Raw genomic sequence first — 21,304 nt, 5'->3', positions numbered from 1 at the left:
ATTTCTATTTAAGACCTCCTCATTAATATTCCAAAACAATTTCATACTAAAAACTTCTAGAATGCAAGTTTTGCAACTTATTCGATTTAGTCCCTACTTTCAATTTAAGCACTTTAGGCATAGAATTTCATCACGAAATTTTCACACAATCATGCAATCATATCATAAACCTCAAAATAATTATAAAATAATTATTTCTATCTCGGATTTGTGGTCACGAAACCACTATTCTGATTAGGCCCTAATTCGGGATATTACAACTCTCCCCCCCCTTTAAGGATTTTCGTCCTCGAAAATCTTACCTGTAAACAGATGTGGGTATTGATTTCTCATAGTTTCTTCAGATTCCCATGTAGCTTTTTCTACTCCATGCCTTTTCCACAACACCTTCACAAGTGCAACATTTTTATTCCTTAGTTGTTTGACCTCTCGAGCTAAAATCTTAATCGGTTCTTCTTCATAGGTCATATCTGGTTGTAGTTCAATTTCTGTCGGTGAAAATACATGTGAAGGATCCGAACGATACCGACGTAACATAGATACGTGGAACACATCATGAATCTTCTCTAATTCAGGTGGTAATACGCGGACTTAATTTGCCTTTCCATCCAAATCTAAGGACTTTCTTCCACGGAGACACCTTTAAAAATACTTTATCACCAACTTGAAATTCAATGTCCTTTCGTTTTAAATCTGCATAAGATTTCTGTCTATCTGAAGCAGCTTTCAAACAATCTCGAATTACCTTCACTTTTTCTTCAGTTTCTTTTGTTAGATCAACTCCATAAATCTGATTTTCCTTGAGTTCAGTCCAATACAAAGGCGTTTGACACTTACGACCATACAATGCTTCATAAGGTGCCATTTTCAAGCTCGTCTGATAACTATTATTGTAAGCAAATTCCACCAACGGTAAGTATCTTTCCCAACTTCCTTGAAATTCCAATACACAACATCTAAGCATATCTTCAAGAATCTGAATTATTCTTTCTGATTGTCCATCTGTTTGTGGATGAAAAGCAGTACTGAAATTTAACTTCGTACCTAACGCGTCTTGCAACTTTTGCCAAAACCGCGAGGTAAACCTTGGATGTCTATCTGAAATAATCGATAATGGTATTCCGTGTAATCTAACAATTTCTCTAATATACAGTTCAGCCAACTTGTTAAGAGAATAATCCATACGTACCGGGATAAAATGAGCCGACTTAGTTAATCTGTCAACTATTGCCCAGATGGCATCTTTCTTTCCTAGAGTCAATGGCAATCCTGAAACAAAATCCATAGTAATCCGATCCCATTTCCATTCAGGAACCATAATAGGCTGAAGTAATCCCGAAGGTACTTGGTTTTCAGCTTTCACCTGTTGACAAATTAAGCATTTGGACACAAACTCTGATATATCTCTTTTCATTCCATTCCACCAATACATTTTCTTCAAGTCATTATACATTTTCGTACTACCCGGATGAATCGAGAAATAACCACTATGTGTTTCCTGTAGGATCTTTTGAATCAATTCCTCATTCTTCGGTACACAAATCTGATCTTTAAACATTAAGCACCCATCAGCACCAATTCTGAAATCTGATCCCGTATCAGCTTCACACTGTTTTCTTTTGGCTAGCAAATCTTGATCATTTTTCTGAGTTTCAGAAATCTCTTGTAAAAACATCGATCTTGCTCTTAACTCTGCTAGAATCGAACCATCATCTGACACTTTCAACTGAGTGTTCATAACTCTCAAAGCAAACAACAACTTTCTGCTCAAAGCATCAGCAACCACATTCGCTTTTCCCGGATGATAATCGATAACAAGCTCGTAATCTTTCAATAACTCCAACCATCTTCGCTGTCTCAAATTCAAGTCTTTTTGTGACATCAAGTACTTAAGACTTTTATGGTCGGTATATACCTGACATTTTTCACCATACAAACAATGTCGCCAAATTTTCAAAGCAAACACCACCGCAGCCAATTCCAAATCGTGAGTAGGATAATTCCTCTCATGAGGTTTTAACTGCCTCGAAGCATATGCCACCACTTTTCCTTCCTGCATGAGCACACACCCCAAACCATTTAGAGAAGCATCACTATACACCACAAATTCTTTACCTAATTCGGGTTGTACTAACACTGGTGCCTCTGTTAATAACTTTTTCAATTCTTCAAAACTCCGTTGACATTCTTCCATCCATTCAAATTTAACATCCTTTCGGAGTAATCTAGTTATACGAGCAGCAATTATAGAAAATCCATTTACAAACCGCCGATAATACCCAGCTAGCCCCAAGAAACTTCTAACTTCAGTTACATTTTTCGGTGGTTTCCAATCGATAATGGCTGAAATTTTACTAGGATCAACCCGTATACCATCACCTGAAACAATATGACCCAAAAATCCAACTTCCCGGAGCCAAAATTCACTTTTACTAAATTTAGCATACAGCTGCTTATCTCTCAAAGTTTGCAAAACTATCCTCAAATGCTCAGCATGCTCTGTCTCATCTTTTGAATAAATTAAAATATAATCTATAAACACCACAACAAATTTGTCCAAGTATGGCTGAAATATGCGATTCATTAAATCCATAAACACAACAGGAGCATTTGTCAATCCGAATAGCATAACTAAAAATTCATAATGACCATACCTTGTTCTAAAAGCAGTTTTAGGCACATCCGACTCTTTTACCCGCAGTTGGTAATACCCAGATCTCAAGTCAATCTTTGAAAACCATGTCGCTCCTTTTAGCTGATCAAACAAATCATCAATTCTTGGCAACGAATACTTGTTTTTGATTGTCACCTTGTTTAACTGCCGATAATCAACACACAACCTCATAGAACCATCCTTCTTTTTCATAAATAACACGGGAGCACCCCAAGGTGAAAAACTCGGTCTCACAAAACCTTTATCAGTCAACTCTTGCAACTGCGACTTTAATTCCTTCAACTCTACTAGTGCCATTCTATACGAAGCAATCGAAATCGGAGCTGTTCCCGGTATCAAATCAATACCAAATTCTATTCCCTGACTGGAGGCAAACCCGGCAATTCTTCTGGAAATACGTCCGCAAATTCACACACAACCGGCACTGATTCAACTTTCTTTTCAACTTCTTTTGTATTAATTACATACGCCAAATAAGCTTCATAACCCTTTCTCAAATATCTCTGAGCCGACATCGAAGAAATCATACTAGATAATGCCTCTGATTTATCTGATTCAATCCGCAGAGTTTCACCATTTCTACATTTTAATTCTATAATCTTTTCTTTGCAATTTATTTTAGCATCATGCAATGTCAACCAATCCATACCCAAAATAACATCAAACTCATCAAACGGCAACAACATCAAGTCGGCCGGAAAGTAATGATCCCGAATCATTAAAGGACATTTCTTGCTTACTTTATCAACTATCACGCATTTGCCTAACGGGTTCGACACTCTAATCATAAATTCTGTGTTCTCAACAGGTATATTCATACTAGACACCAGTTTCATGCATACATATGAATGAGTAGAACCGGGATCAATCAAAGCAATAACATTAACATTATAGAGAGAAAATGTACCGGTAATCACATCAGGTGAGGAAGCATCTTCACGTGCCTTTATGGCATAAGTTCTAGCTGGAGCCCTTACTTCAGATTTAGCTGCTGAATCTCTGGCTACATTCTTGCTGCTTGCTTCATTTCCAGCTTTTCTCGAATATCTTCCTCTCGAGTCTGCACCACTAGCTTTTGTATTCTGAAATTTTTCCTTTTCAGCTCTCTCTGGGCAGTCTCTAATAAAATGATCCGGAGAACCACATCGAAAACATTCATTTGCTCTACACGGACCAAAATGATTTCTACCACACCGCTGGCACTCAGGTTTAACAAATCTCGAGTTCCCTACACTGGCTGCCGAAGTAGTCTGGGATTTAGGACCCACATTTTGCTTCCTATAATTCCCATATGATTGCCCAGCTGAAGCTTGGGAACAAGGATTCATATTCCTTGACTTTCTAGGTTGCTGTGAAAATGAACCGCTCATCGGTCTTTTCTTCCAATTTCTAGTCTCAGCCGTTACCTTTTTCTTTTCTTTAAGTAGTTCTTCAGCCTTGCAAGCTCGATCAACCAGTACTACCATTTCTTTTAGCTCAAGGATCCCGACAAATACTTTAATGTCTTCGTTAAGCCCGTCTTAAAATCGTCGGCACATCTTGGCTTCTGTAGGAACATATTCCCGGCATACTTACTTAATCGAACAAACTCTCTTTCATATTTTGAGACTGTCATATTACCTTGCTTCAGCTCAAGAAACTCTTTACATTTCTGATCAATAAACCTTTCACTAATATATTTCTTCCGAAACTCTTCTTGAAAGAATTCCCAGGTTACCCTCTCTTTCGGTACCACCGAAATCAAAGTCTTCCACCAATTATAGGCTGAATCTCTCAACAAAGATGTAGCACATTTCAAACATTCTTCAGGTGTACAAGATAATTCATCAAATACACGGATAGAATTTTCAAGCCAGAACTCTGCTTTCTCTGCATCATCATCAATATTTGCTCTAAATTCTTCAACCCCTTGTTTACGAATTCTGTCAACAGGGGTTCTGTGAAATTTTATCATATCCATACCTTGAGGCATCGGGGGTACAGGTTGCGGAATTGGGGGAGGTGGGGGAGGTCGTACATTTGGGTTCGTACGAACGAACTCAATGTACCATGCACTCATCATTTGGAGAAAGGCTTCCCGACCCCTTTCTCCTCCTCCCTGACCAACAGTAGGAGGTGGATTTTCAGTCGGCGCTGCTCCTTCAGCCGGAGCTGGCGCATTACTCTCTACTTCATCTGTCACAGCTGGATCGGGATCCATTTACTATATAAAAATCCTTTAAAAAGGTCAGAAGTCGTCACACTATCACAATTCATACATATGGCATGTATAGCAAAATCCGTACATACAACACGTAGTCCGAGAACCGACTAAACCTGCTCTGATACCACTAAATGTAACGCCCCCACGCCCGAGACCATCGCCGGAGTCGAGTATGAGGCGTCATAGTCACAAGAAAAATAATATCTCGAGTTACGAAACTCAAAATCAAGATCCGTAAATTTTCCCTGAATCTATACTCATATACCTATCTACTAAATTTTTTCTAGAATTTTTGGTTGGGCCAATTAGTACAGTTTATTAGTTAAAGTTACCCCTGTTTCAGGACTCGACTGGTCTGACCTCTGTTTACTACGAACCACATTTCTCTCTGTACAAAATTTATATGACTATGAGATTTGTTTCTAATAAAATTAGACTCAATAAGGATTCTGAGGATATAAAATATACCACCTAATTATATCTTTATAATTTATAATGAATTTCTAAAGTTGGAACAGGGGATTCAAAAACTGCTATGACCCTGTTTCACTAAAATTCAAATATCTTCTAACATATAATTTCTTTACCTGTTTCATTTGTTTCATGTGAAACTAGACATAATAAGATTCAATTTGATATGTATTCCATCACTAAATTCAATTTCTATGATTTTTAATAAATTTTCAAACTCGCATCAGTGTTGCTGCAGTATTCTGTTTATGGCAAATTTCATCTTTTATATGAGTTTTTATGCACTAAGTATCTTAATAGTTTTTCTTAACATCAAACATAATCTACACTAACCATTTTCATAATTTATCATTATCAAGCATTTCCTCAACCATTCCACAACCATACCATAAGATCATTTACACAAAATAGGTATATTGCCATACATGCCATACTTAAATTTACAAGCCATTTACCAAAAGTCTTCCGGATAGTGTGACTGAGCCTTCGACCTATCCCGACTCCTGAGCTGGCTTGTCCAAAACTACAATGAGTAAGAAGGAGGGAGTAAGCATAAATGCTTAGTAAGTTCATATGCAAATAATAAGTAACATAACAAACAGTTATACCAATCAACATTAGCATACATCACTAAAACACATATCACATTTCTGATCATTTTTCATCATCTTATTACCTTATAGTGGTTGTATCAATACTCAACCCGAGGGTTAAATACATACCTGTCCAAAATATCCATTTCACATCACTCACCAATACTTCTCTTTACATCTCGAATATTCCTCCATTGAGTAGAACTTTACCCGTTGAACACATCGGAATATAATTCGGATACATGGATAACTTGCACATAAGTGCCATATATGCAATCAAGCAATCATGTAACCCGCCCATAAGCGAACTTGGACTCAACTCAACGAGCTCGGGCGTTCGCATCCATAAGTGAACTCAGACTCAACTCAACGAGTTCGGATGCCTAGTTACATCTCACGAACTCGGACTCAACTCAACGAGTTCGGACATTCGCATCCATAAGTGAACTCGGACTCAACTCAACGAGTTCGGATGCCTAGTTACATCTCACGAACTCGGACTCAACTCAACGAGTTCGGACATTCGCATCCATAAGTGAACTCGGACTCAACTCAACGAGTTCGGATGCTCAACCATCCTAGTGACATGTCACTTGTATCCTAATCTATTCCTAAGTTCAAACGGGCTTTTTTCCTCGAACACTTATCCTTGCCGTCTTCCGTAGAATGCCAAAATCAATACTCGGTAACAATTATATTTAACAAGTAGTTCACATAATTTACATATTATTTGAAATTAACCACAAAGCATACATTTCATAATAAAATTCAGCATAACATATAATTAACATCAATAACTTAAAAATAACCATTATGCTACATTATTTACACATGAACTTACCTTGGTACCAAAATACAAAGATTTTGCAATTTAGTCCACAATCTTTTCTTTTCCTCGATTGAGGTCGATTCCACGTCTTTCTTGATCTAAAATAACACATTTAGCTTATTTAATACTCACATTATCAAATTAATCCTTAACTCAAATTTTGGAAAAATTACAATTTTACCCCTAAACTTTTGCATATTTACATTTTTGCCCCTAGGCTCGGGATTAAACTTTATTCCTTATTCTTATTTTTTACAACATGCTGATCACTTTTCTCTTCTATGGCAACATCAAATTCTCACTCTAACATGTACTTATGACTATTAGGTATTTTTACCGATTAAGCCCTTTTACTCGTTTTCACTCAAAATCGAGTAGCACAAGTTGTCTAACATAATTTAAAACCCCATATTCTATCATAAAACATCAAAATACACAAATTTCACCTATGGGTAATTTTCCAAATATGAACCCTAAGTTGAATTATTGTTAGCATAAGCTTAATCGAGCTACCGGGATCTCAAAAACGTAAAAATCATTAAAAACGGGGCTTGGAATCACTTACTATGGAGCTTGGAAGCTTGAAACAAACCCTAGCTATGGAGAACCCTTGAAATTTCGGCCTAATGAAGAAGATGGACAAAAATTGGCTTTTAATTTTGTTTTTAATTCATTTTAATAACTAAATGACCAAAATACCCTTACTACTAAACTTTCCAAAAATTCCTTCCATGTCCTAATTTTGTCCATGAACTTAAAATTGGTAAAATTGCTATTTAAGACCTCCTCATTAATATTCCAAAACAATTTCATACTAAAAACTTCTAGAATGCAAGTTTTGCAACTTATTCGATTTTGTCCCTACTTTCAATTTAAGCACTTTAGGCATAGAATTTCCTCACGAAATTTTCACACAATCATGAAATCATATCATAAACCTCAAAATAATTATAAAATAATTATTTCTATCTCGGATTTGTGGTCACGAAACCACTATTCCGATTAGGCCTAATTCGGGATATTACATTGCATGTCAATTTTCCCCCCTAATTAGTAGTGGCCGGCCATGAGCATGGGTGGACAAAATGTTATGGCTAAAAACATGTCATAAACATGTTGGGTTAATGCATTATGTAAGGAATAATAAAATAAAAAGCATGGGCAATAAAGTATTAGTGTTAGTATGATGATGAAAAAGAAAATTGTTGTCTCATCCATGTTCCCCCCCCCATTTTGCCGAAACTAGAAGAAAAAAAAAGGCTTCATTCTTTGGTTGTTCTTGGCTGAATAGAAGAAAGAGAAGAAGGGGGAAGAGCTTGAGAAAATCGGCTATGGTGGTTTGCTAGACTAAGGTATGTTTGATGTTGTCCATGAGATTCATGCATGTTTTTAGTTGTTAGTTTGGGTTCTAACTAGCCCATGGTTCAAATCTTTACTATGTCATGGAGATGATATTCGGCTAAGGTGGATTTGTGTTGATGTCATTTGCATGCTAAAAGTGAAGCTTTGTAATGATGCATGTGATGGTGGATTGATGACTCTTGAAGCTTCTTTTTAGCATTTTTGAGTGAGACATTAAGTTCTTTGTTTAACCATGACCAAAATTGAAATGGTATGGTGTTGTGATGCATTCGGCCATGGTAGGAAGTAGAAGGGAAATATGGTTGTTTTTAGATGAAGTAGAGTCTAACAAATGAACACATATGTGCATTAGTTGCTAGATGGAGAAGAATCGGCTAGCAAGTTGTGTGCCAAGGCCGAATATAATTTTGTATATTAATGAGTAATGCATGTGTTGAATTGATGGAAAGGGAGAGGATGCTTTAATAGTGTATATATGTGTATTAGCCAAGTTTTGAACTTGAAACAAAATGGTGTTTAGTCAATACAAGTGACCATACTTGTAGAATGTATTAAGTGTTGCAATCGGCCTTAGCATAGATGTGTATGTTCGGCCACATGAATGAGTACATAAGTTGATGTGTATGTTCGGCCATAGGTAAGCATATTGATGGCTTTATCTTGACTTAGAAAATTCAGCTAAGGGGAATATTAGCTAATATGTTGAATTCGATTCGTGATTTCGTACATATGGGACTTTAATGTCTAATGTATATATGGGCTAAGTACCTTGAGCTTCTCTTTTGATGTTCGAATGAATTGTATTAAATTGCTTAAGGTGATTAAAAATGCGTATGACCATTGTGTATTTGAGCTAGAAGGTGGCTATATGACCTATTAAATTTCTTGTCATATTCGACCATAAGCTAGCATAATGAGACTTTAATAAGTTAAACTTGTGTGAACTAGCTCAAGAGCCTAGAGGAACAAAGTTGGATAAAGGGAAGGAAAAAGTGATTGAATAGCCGTTGAAGCCGTTCGACAACATCCGAGGTAAGTTTTCGAGTAATGGAGCTTAGATTATGATTCGATTAGATTATGTCTTAAGTAAATCAAAATCATGCTCTTTGTATATGACTATTGAGCTGAAATTTGTAAGTGTGATAAGTGTTTTGTGTTTGAGCTTTAGTAATGAAAATGAAATATGGATGTGTCATGATTTATTGATATATGTGCATGGTTATTCGAATGATATCCGGGATAAGTCCCGAAGTCTTTTGTGCTAGGTGACTATAACCGGACTAAGATCCGAAGGCATTCGTGCGAGTTGCTATATTCGGGCTAAGACCCGAAGGCATTTGTGCTAGCGATTATATCCGGGCTAAGTCCCGAAGGCATTTATGCTAGTGACCACATCCGGGCTAAGACCCGAAGGCCTTGTGCAAGTAGTTATATCCGGCTAAATCCCGAAGATTTCTTGAGTTTGGGAATGAGCGATCTTACTATAAAAATTTCAGTTAATACGCTTGTAAAATCCCAACAATGAGGTATGTTTCGTATGTGCATTGGAATAGTTGATTCCCTCCGAATAATATTCGCTCAGTCGAGTAATGAGCTCTCGGTATTTGGCTAAGATGATCCCCTTATGTATGAATATAGGGGTTGGAATGTGAAGTAGGAATGATTTGAGAATATGTATATATGGAATTATCCGTTTAGTTATATGAATGCTATACTTCAGTTGTGCTTAGATTCTTTGCTCAAAACTTACTAAGCATTTAATGCTTACTCCGTTTATTTAATTCTCTATTTTATAGATTTTGATTCTTCAGCTATCAGACTCGGGATTTTTGAAGTCGAAGTCGCCCACCCTATCAAAGCTCCTTTTGGTATACTTTTGGTTGAACTTTGAAATGGCATGTATAGGACTACCCTTTGTTGTTGGTCAGGTACCCTTCGGTTTTGTGTAAATTTGGATAGCCATGCGAAAATGGCTTAAATATACTTTGATCATAGCATTATAATCGTTTTGTATGTTGTCCGTCGAGAGGTATGGAATTTGTTGGTAACGGTTAGCCATGGGAATGGTTATTCATGATCACTTTTGGTATATTATGACAAACTCTAGTTGATCCATGGAGGATCATGAAATAGGTAAAGTTTACCTTAAAAATAGATGCTGGCAGCAGCAGTGATGTGGATGTGAAAAATCACTAAAAATAGTAGGAATAGAATTAAATAGTGAATAAATTATGTAATCTAACCTTGATGAATATATTTTCATAGGAAAGTAACGAAACGTTCATATGAACAGTATATTATGAGATGTTAAAGTTTTCGTGAGACAGGGCCAGAACGGTTTCTGGATCCCCTGATCTGACTTTGGAAATTCATTATAAATTAACCAGAGGCGTTTAAAAGTTATTCCATATAGATTCATTTTTGAGTCTAGTTTCTATAGAAACAAACGGCATCAGTATTGAAGCCCTGTACAGGGAGATATCCAAGTCGTAATGCATGAAGGTCAATGTAGTCGAACCCTGTAATAGGGGAGACTTTAACTAATAAACTATAATAATTGGCCTGAACAAAAATTCTAGAAAAATATTTATAGATGGACATATGAGTCTAGTTTCATGGAAAAATTACGAAACTGATTTTCGAGTTTTGGAACTCAAGATATGATTTTTAAGGTGACAGTGACGCAGTTAGCCAACTGCCTGGAAGTTTTTTAAAGTGGACTGTGTAAGTAAATTAATTAAGTCGGTTAGCACCTCGTGTTCGACTCCGACAACGGTCTCGGGTACGGGGTGTTACAATTTTATTGGTATCATCACCTCGTGTTCGACTCCGACAACGGTCTCGGGTACGGGGTGTTACATGTATGCAATGATATATTAGCTGAATAGAGCAGAAAATGAAGTGAGTTGACTCGTAACAGAATACTTGCTTTTATTTGGTATTAATATGTAAAGCGTAATAGATTCATATAAATTACTATGATAATACCGCATATATGAAATTATTAATATATTATATTTTATATTGTTTCATGTGAACGATATAACCATATATACATATGATATGAAATGTTCAAACTTAAGAGTTGTATTAATTTATGAAATAAATTTTGATTAACTTTCTAGACTTGTTTCTGTGAATATATGAATATTTATATTTAATTGTTCGGAATCGTATTTTATTTTGTAATGTCTTATGACCCTATTCCTATGACAAATATGGGTTAGAGGTGCTATAGGGAATTTTTCAAGACTACATTGCAAGGGAAATATGTGGGCGCTAGTTATGTGGATGCCTGGAGGAGAGAGTTTCTGAATTTTTCTCAGGGGGATAAATTTGTGGCTGAATACGAGGCTAAATTTTTGTGACTTAGCCATTATGTACACGGGATAGTGGCAACTGAATATGAGCGTTGTATTTGATTCGAGGACAGCCTTAGAGATGATTTAAGGGTTCTGATAGCTCCACAGAGGGAGCGAGATTTTGCTACTTTAGTGGATAAGGCGAAGATTATCGAGGATGTGAAGCGCGCTTAGCACCAGAACCGTGAGAAGGAAAGTGGTATTGGAGCCCTCAAGTTCATTTGTGAGGCCTAAGAAAAAGGCCAGTGTTGCTGGGCCGGTCAGAGTTGGGGTCCTTGTTGCTGCTACTGGACCGCAACCCTGTGTGGATTTTGGGAGACACCATCAGGGTGAATGCTAGAAAAGGATTAGGGCATGTCTGAGGTGCGAATCATTAGAGCATCGTATTAGAGATTGTCCACGGAGGCCCGATCAAATGCAAGCTGCTGGTATGGGTACTGTTTAGCTGCCGAGAGGTGTTTAGCAGCCATTGAGAGGCCATGGTCAGGCTAGAGGTGAAAATGGTATGGGCCGTGGTCGTGGAACACCGGGCAGGGGTGTTGGTCATACAAGGCAAGGCAGCCAGTACTGGTTTATGCTGCACATCGCTGAGAGGACGGAGACGCTCTAGATGTTATTACAGGTATGTTCTTTATCCATAATGTACCATATATTGTACTAATTGATGTTGGGTCTACACATTCTTATATAGCATGCACTATATCAGAAACTTTAGGAATAATGGTTGAGAGCACTACCAATGAGGTCACTGTGTTGAGTCCATTAGGGCAGTCAGTGAGGGTAAATAAATTGTTCAGAGATGTACCTTTGGAGGTTGAAGGAACTATCTTTTTGGAAAATTTAATGGAACTTCCTTTCGGAGAATTTGATTTAATATTGGATTTGGACTGGCTGGTTAAATATCAAGTGAATTTGGATTGTGCTACTAAACGGGTGATACTGAAAACTACGGAGGGTGATGAGGTAGTTGTAATTAGGGAGCTTCAGAATTGTAATTAGGGAGCTTCAGAATTATTTGTCGAATGTGATTTCTACACTGAAGGCCAAGAAATTGGTTCATAAGGGTTGTGAGGCATATCTAGCCTACATCGATGTTTCAAATTCTAAAGTTTCTTCTGTTAAAGATATTAGGACAGTCAAAGGCTTTCCAGATGTTTTTCCTAATGAACTACCTGGGTTACCTCCAAACCGGAAAGTTGAATTTAGGATAGAGCTCATGCCTGGTACAGCTTCGGTGTCTATCGCCCCTTATAGAATGACACCGAAGGAGCTAGTGGAGCTTAAGGCTCAGATTCAAGAGTTACTGGATTAAGGGTTCATCCAACCTAGTGTGTCTCCATGAGGAGCACCGATTTTATCTGTGAAAAAGAAGGATGGATCCATGCGTATGTGCATCGATTATCGACAAATGAATAAACTGACTATTAAGAATAAGTACCCCTACTGAGGATTGATGATCTATTCGACTAGTTTCGAGGAGCTTTGGTCTTCTCTAAGATTGATCTCTGATCAAGGTACCATCAACTGAGAGTCTGAGAAGTTGATGTTTACAAGACAGTGTTTAGGACTCGTTATGGTCATTACGAGTTCCTAGTGATGCCATTTGGACTGACAAATGAAGCAGCGACTTTTATGGATTTGATGAACCGAGTGTTCCAGCCTTATCTGGATCAGTTCGTAGTGGTGTTTATAAATGATATTTTGGTATATTCGAGAACTGAAGAGGATCATGATGCACATCTTCGAGTTATTTTACAGATTCTAAGGGGGAAACAACTGTATGCCAATTTTAGTAAATGCGATTTCTAGTTACGAGAGGTAACTTTTCTGGGCCATATGGTATCTGCTGAAGGGATTAGGGTTGACCCTCGAAAAATTAAAGCTGTTCTAGAATGGAAGCCACCTAAGGCGATATCTAAGATTCAAAGTTTTCTGGGTCTAGCAGGGTATTATAGACGGTTTGTTGAGGGGTTTTCATTGATTGCTGTACCTCTGACTAAGTTGTTGCATAAGGGTGTGTCGTTTAACTGAACTAATGCTCAGCAAGAAATTTTTGAGAAACTTAAAAAGGTTCTGACTGAGGCCGCTGTCTTGATACAGCCAGAGTCTGGGAAAGAGTTTACTGTCTACAGTGATGTATCACATGTTGATTTGGGTTGTGTGTTGATGCAAGAGTGTAAGGTGGTAGCTTATGTGTCTCACCAGCTTAAGACTCATGAGGCGAATTATCCGACGCATGACTTGAAGTTGGCCGCGGTGGTATTTGCACTGAAATTTAGAGGCATTACCTGTAAGGTGAGAAGTGTATCGTTTACATGGATCACAAGAGCCTCAATTATCTCCTCACTCAGAAGGAGCTAAGTCTTAGGCAGCGTAGATGGATTGAACTGCTTAAGGATTATGACTATTCCATTGAATACCATCCTGGTAAGGCCAATGTGGTGGCTGACGCACTGAGCCATAGGGCTATGATGGATCTAAGGGCAATGTTTGGTCGTCTCAGCTTATTTGATGATGGTAGTATGTTGGTTGAACTTCAGGTTAAACCAAAGTGGATTGAGCAGATTAAGGGTAAATAGTTCAAGGATGAGTCATTGGGCCCTCAATTCTGACAAATTAAGAGTGGGGAAACTTCAGATTTTGGACTGAATAGAGAAGGGGTATTGTGTTTCTGTGGGAGAGTCTGTGTATTGAAGGATACTAATTTGAGGCAGTTTATACTGCGAGAGACGTATAGTATCCCTTATGCTATGCATCCCAGCGGGAATAAGATGTACCGAGACCTTAGTGAGTTATATTGGTGGCCAAGTCTTAAGCGTGAAGTTACCGACTTTGTAAGTAAATGTTTAACTTGCCAGCAGGTCAAGGCTGAACATCAATTACCTTCGGGGTTGCTTCAGCCAGTTAAGATTCTTCTTTGGAAATAGGAAAGTGTGACTATGGACTTCGTAAGTGGGCTACCCTTAATGCCTACTAAGAAGGATTCAGTATGGGTCATCGTGGATCGATTGACCAAATCTGCCCATTTCATACCTGTTCGTACTGATTACTCCTTGTAGAAGCTAGCTAAATTGTATGTGTCTGAGATAGTGAGACTGCATGGGGTACTGGTTTCCATAATATCTGATAGAGATCCTCGTTCACGTCTCGATTCTGGAAAAAAGTTACACGAGGCTTTAGGTACAAGGCTGGACTTCAGTATTGCGATCCATCCTCAGACAAATGGTCAATTAGAAAGGCTGATTCAGATACTGGAGGACATGTTAAGGAGTTGTGCGATAGATTTCTTGTAACACCCCAAACCCAGCCCAGACGTTATGGCCAGATCTGATGTGTCACATGGACTTACGACTTAGTATGCATTCGCTGGTTTAAGTGATTGGGGTGGTCTTTGTAAAAACAGCGGTTGAATAAAAAGCCGGTTTATCAATCTTTAGGCTATCCATTTGTTGTCTTGTTGAGTCTTGAAAACGTTCATTAATTTTGAAAACCCACGCAGCCTAACACTAGCAGTTTCGTCATAGTATAAATATAATCAGAAAATAAAACCATAGTAGAAAAAAAGAAATTTAAATAGTGGCATTATTACAACTTAAAACCCAAAATTAAATCAGAATATAAAAATAATAAAAATAAATTAACTTAGAAAAACCAACTTTGCAGATGATGTGGCCACTCTGAATCCTTCACAGCTCCAAGCCCACTATGGTTGGGGATTTCCTACAGAGATGAAAATAAAGGGTGAGTTTGGTAAACTCAGTGTGTAACATAACCCAACCATAGCCCAAAACAGATCAAACCTCAGAGTCAGACATATCTGGGCCTTGGCCTAGTACAGAAATCAGAATGAAACCCATAGGCCCATAGCAGATACAGAACAAATATATCATGAATGCAGAAATCCCAACCTAGATCCATCCATAAAACCCCCGTACCAGCCTTACACCATGTGGGGAGACTACTCGACCCACCCAACCGCTGCACACCATAGAAATTGCAGCGAGGCTGTTAGATATTGTGACAAAGTCACCAGATACAAATATTGTGGCTAGGCCACCAGAACAGATATATATATGTGGCGAAGCCACCAGATTGCAGCGAGGCTGCCAGAACACTTCCTCCATCAATATAAACCCATGTCCCATGCAACAGAAATAATATGTCATGGCATACGTATACAGAAACAGAACATCATGCTTTTCAGAAAAAAATAACCCTAGGGGTAAAATCGTAATTTTTCATGCATAAGGGTATTTCAGTAATTATTACCTATTGCTAAGGTTTCATGCTCATTCTAACGTTTACCAAGTAATTAGAAGTACTTACCTCGTCTTTTTACCAAAGTGGGACCGTTGGCCCATTGGCCCGTTTTCAGCCCATTAAGCCTAAAAATACCGTTGTGCACGAAAATGCACACTCTGCACTCTAATCATCCAAATGCACCATATTCATTAAAAATTGTCTCACGAGCGCTCGCACGCTCACGAGTTTACAAAATACCAACGTTTCGGTATTTCGGCTTTTACCGATTCAGTCTAAGGGAGGGTGTCGTTTACACACCTGGTTGATGACGATTGATGACGATATCTCCCACGCAATAATCCTATAATCGATCACTAACACATTATACTTACAAACTAATGATAACTAACATAAATCCACGTCAACTAACCCAATCATTACACAAGTTAGTCATTTACGTACGAGGGGCAAAATAGTCATTTAACACCCTAGGGGCAAAATGGTAATTCTACCCTACAGGGTTATTTTGTTATTTCTACCCTACAAGGGTATTTTAGTAATTCTACAACTTATCCACTTGGGCCTACGGACCCATTGGGACCACATGGCCCATTTCAGCCCATCATGGCCCAAAATAGCCGTCCTACTGCTAGAGTAATGAGAAATACACACCTGTTAGGAGACTGCAGTTAATCTGTGCTCCAAACACTCCTAGCTGACGCCCAACCCAAACGAACACATCACAAAGTGAAATGGATCAGCTAAGAAGGGTATGCCTACTCTCCTCATGGTTTGCTCTATTTAAAGCCAGCTCTCCATCTACTCTTATGTTAGCTTCCCGATGTGGGATCCCTCCATCACCAGAGTTTAAAACCAACACCAACTCTTGTCGTCCCAACATAGCAAAATAATCAACCTTTGCGTGCCAAGGGATTCGAACCAAAGTCCTCTCACATGCCAACTCACGCCACCACCACTAGGCCATCAACTCATTTGTGTCATAAATCCAACACATTAAACTTTAAAGCACACCTACTTGCTTCCAGATTTATTGAAAAGAAAAACCAAAATATATTGCAAGAGCCAAGACTTGAACCTTGGACCCCTTGCTTCCTCTATGGTGTCACTTCCTTGTCCCCTAAGTGGCGCCACCTTGCCACTACACCACACTTCTTTTTGTGTCATCTTTTACCTCTTTACTCTTAAAAGCCCAAATGCCAATTGCATCACCTGTTCATAAAATTAAAATTTCGAAAGCTACCACAGATTTAACTTAAGTTTGGGCCTTCCAAAGGCCCACTAACCTACTAAAATATATATTTTAACCAACCAGAACACACACAAATTTTAAAAATCACAGAAACACAGAAAACCCAAAAATTGGGGCGTTACAACTCTACCCTCCTTAAAGAAATTTCATCCTCGAAATTTTACCTGAATCGAACAGATGAGGATATTGTTGACGCGTCGCCACTTCTGGCTCCCAAGTAGCTTCCTCTCTGCCATGATTATGCCACAGCATCTTTACTAGCGGAACTGATTTCCTCCTCAAAATCTTAACATCTCGATCCAAAATCTGCACAGGTCTTCCTCAAAAGTCAAGTCTGTTTGGACCTCGATCTCTGCAACCGGCACAACATGAGTAAGGTCAGAATGATACCGCCTTAACATGGAGACGTGAAAGACATCATGAATCCTGTCCAACTCTGGATGTAGCTCCAACTGATAAGCCACTTAACCCACTCGCTTAAGAATCCGATAAGGCCTAATGAACCGTGGACTTAACTTGCCTTTCCTCCCAAACCTTAATATTTTCTTCCAAGGTGAAACCTTCAAGAAGACCATATCACCCACAGAGTACTCAATTTCCTTGCGCTTCAAATCTGCATATGACTTCTTTCTATCAAATGCTTCCTTCAACTGGTCTCTAATCAACTTGACCTTATCCTCAGTATCTGCCACCAACTCAGGTCCAAGAACCTGTCATTCACCCAACTCGGTCCAACGACTAGGTGTACGACATCTTCGCCCATACAGTGCCTCATAAGGAGCCATTCGAATACTTGCCTGATAACTGTTGTTGTATGCAAACTCTGCCAATGGTAAGTAATCATCCCAACTGCCTCGAAAGTCGATAACACATCCCCTCAACATGTCTTCCAGAATCTGAATAACCTTTTTCGACTGACCATCAGTCTAAGGATGAAAGGCTATACTAAAGTTCAACCGCGTACCCAACGCGTCATGCAACTTTTGCCAAAATCGAGATGTGAATCTAGGATCTCGATCAGAAATAATCGACAGTGGCACTCCTTGAAGTTGCACTATTTCTGCCACATACAATTTGGCTAACTTCTGAAGTGAATAGTCAGTGCGGACAGGTATGAAATGAGCAGATTTGGTCAACCTATCCACAATTACCCAAATCGAGTCCTTCTTCGACGGTGTCAAGGGTAACCCACTCACAAAATCCATGGGTACCCTCTCCCACTTCCAAAGTGGTACTTTCACTGGCTACAAAAGTCCGGAAGGTAATTGATGTTCAGCTTTCACTTGCTGACAAGTCAGACATTTTCCCACAACTTTCGTTACCTCTCGCTTCAATCCAGGCCACCAATACAACTCCTTTAAGTCGCGATACATTTTACTCCCTCCAGGATGCATAGCACACAGACCTCCATGAGCTTCTTTCAGAATTGCTTACCTCAAGTCAGAGTCTTTCAGAATACAAACTCTTCCTCAGTAACACAGAACTCCCTCACTATTCAGTCTGAACTCAGAAGTATCCCCATTCTTAACTAGCCAGAATCGAGAAACCAGGGACTCATCCCTCGACTATTTTTCCTTAATCTCATCCACCTAGGTTGGCCTAACCTGCAGTTCTGCTAACAGACTACCATCGTCATACAGACTCAAACGAGCAAACATGGCTCTCAGATCAGATACAGTTCTATGACTTAGGGTATCAGCCACCACATTAGCTTTGCCTGGGTGATACTCAATCGCGCAGTCATAATCCTTAAGCAACTCTATCCATCTCCGCTGCCTAAGGTTCAGCTCCTTCTGAGTCAGCAAGTACTTAAGACTCTTATGATCTGTGTATATAATACACCTTTCTCTGTACAGGTAATGTTTCCAAATCTTAAGCACAAAGATTACCATTGCCAACTCCAGATCATGAGTAGGATAGTTAACTTCAAGTGGCTTAAGCTGTCGCGATGCATAAGCAACCACTTTACCCTTTTGCATTAGCACATAGCCCAACCCTACATGTGACAGCCCAAAATTGACCCTAGTCGGGAAGTGGTTTCGGGACCACAAAACCGAGTCATAAAAATAATTGATTTCCATATTCTATGCTTATTATGTGTGTACATGAGTATGTGGAAGTTTCATTCTCCAATTTTGCCAATTGCATGAGAAATTATTAAATAGGGATTGATATGAGACATGGTGAAAATATGATAGGCTAATTTAAAATGGTCTATTAATGCATGTTGTGAAAATGATGGGTTTGCATGTCAAATTACCCAAAATTTGAGCTAGTGGTTGGCCATGCTATGGGTGGAAACATGTTGGGAACATGTTGGCCTAGTGAGGTATGTAGGAAAAAAATAAAATAAGGGGCATGGGCATAAAATAATGAAAAGGAGTATGATGAATACAAAAAAAAAATGTGTGTAGTTGTTTCCCCCCCATTGCCGTGAGCTAAAGAAAAGAAAGGAGAAAATTTTTGTTCATCCTTTCTCATCTTCATTTAGCCGAAACTAGAAAGAAAAAAACAAAGAAAAAAAATGCTCATCCTTTGGTTCATCCTTGGCCAAAAATTTTAAGGAGGAAGGAAGAAGAAAGTTTGAAGAGGTTCGGCCATGCATGTAGCTAGGCTAAGGTATGTTTGATGATGTTCCATGAGATGCATGCATGTTTTAGTTGTTAGCTTGAGTTCTACCTAGCCCATGGTCTAAATCTTGCTACGTGATGGAAATGACACTCGGCCATGGATGCATCATTCTTGGTTGATGTTTGATGTTGTGGTGATGAGGCATGAGGATGAGTTAAGATTCGGCCTAGGTGGAGTTTGTGTTAATGCCATTGCATGCTAAATATGAAGCTTGTTAATGATGCATGTGATGGTGGCTTGATGATTCTTGAACCTCCTTTTTAGCATTTTTGAGTGAGCACATATGTGCATTGGTTGCTAAATGGAGAAGAATCGGCTAGCAAGTTGTGTGCTAAGGCCGAATATAACTTTTGCATGTTAATGAGCAATGCATGTGTTAAATTGATGGAAAGGGAGAGGATGCTTTACTAGTGTGTATATGTGTGTATTAGCCAAGTTTTGAACTTGAAACAAAAGGGTGTTTAGTCAATACAAGTGACCATACTTGTAGATTGTATTAAGTGTTGAAATCGGCCCCAAAATAGACATGCATATTCGGCCAAGGGGGAAAAATTAGCTAAAATGTTGAGTTTGATTCATGATTCCGTACATATGTGACTTTAATGTCTAATGTATAAATATGGGCTAAGTGCCTTGTGTTCCTCTTTTCGATGCTCAAATGATTAAATCAATTTATTTGTTTAATTAAGCTCAAGAGCAAAGGGGAACTAAATCTGATAAAGGGAAGGAAAAAGTGGTCGAATAGCTATCGGAATCGTTCGACAACACCCGAGGTAAGTTCTTGAGTAAGAGAGCTTAAATTATGATGTGATTAGATCATGTTTTAAGCAAATTAAAATCATGCTCTTTGTGTGGCTATTGAGCCGAATTGAATTTGCAAGAATGATAAATGTCTTGTGTTTGAGTTTTGCTAACGAAAATGAAATACGAATGGACCATGATTTATTGTTAAATGTGCATGGTTATTTGAATGATGTCTGGGCTAAGTCCCGAAGGCTTGTGCTAAGTGACAATATCCGGACTAAGATCCGAAGGCATTTGTGCGAGATACTAATTCCGGGCTAAGCCCGAAGGCATTTGTGCGAGATACTAATTCCGGGCTAAGCCCGAAGGCATTTGTGCGAGTTACTAAATCCGGGTTAAGTCCCGAAGGCATTTGTGCGAATTACTATAACCGGGCTATGTCCCGAAGGCATTTGAACGAGGAGCTATATCCGGTTAAATTCCGAAGGTACGTGATTTGGGAATGAATGAACTTGCTGTAAAATTCCAGTTAATACTCTCGAAACATCCCAACATTGAGGTATGTTTCGTATGTGCTTGAATTTAGTTGAGCCCTTACAAATAAGTATTCGCTTAGTTGATAAACAAGCTACCGGCCTTTGGCTGAGTTGATCTTTTGTGTATGTACATAAGGGTTGATAATGTGAAGCAAGTACGATATCGTAAATTTGTGCATATGAAATTATCCGTTTAGCTATATGAATGCTATACTTTTGTTGTGCTGGAATTCCTTGCTCAAAACTTACTAAGCATAAATTGCTTACTCCGTTTCATTGCTCCTCTGTTTTATAGATTTGGTTCTCCAGCTATCGGACTCGGGATCTTGAAGTCAAAGTCGCCCACACTATCAAAGCCCCCCCTTTTGGTACAATTTTGGTTGAACT

This window comes from Gossypium hirsutum, chromosome A01, assembly GCF_007990345.1.
Source record: "Gossypium hirsutum isolate 1008001.06 chromosome A01, Gossypium_hirsutum_v2.1, whole genome shotgun sequence".
NCBI classification, from domain to species: domain Eukaryota; kingdom Viridiplantae; phylum Streptophyta; class Magnoliopsida; order Malvales; family Malvaceae; genus Gossypium; species Gossypium hirsutum.
This window is presented reverse-complemented; position numbering follows the sequence as displayed.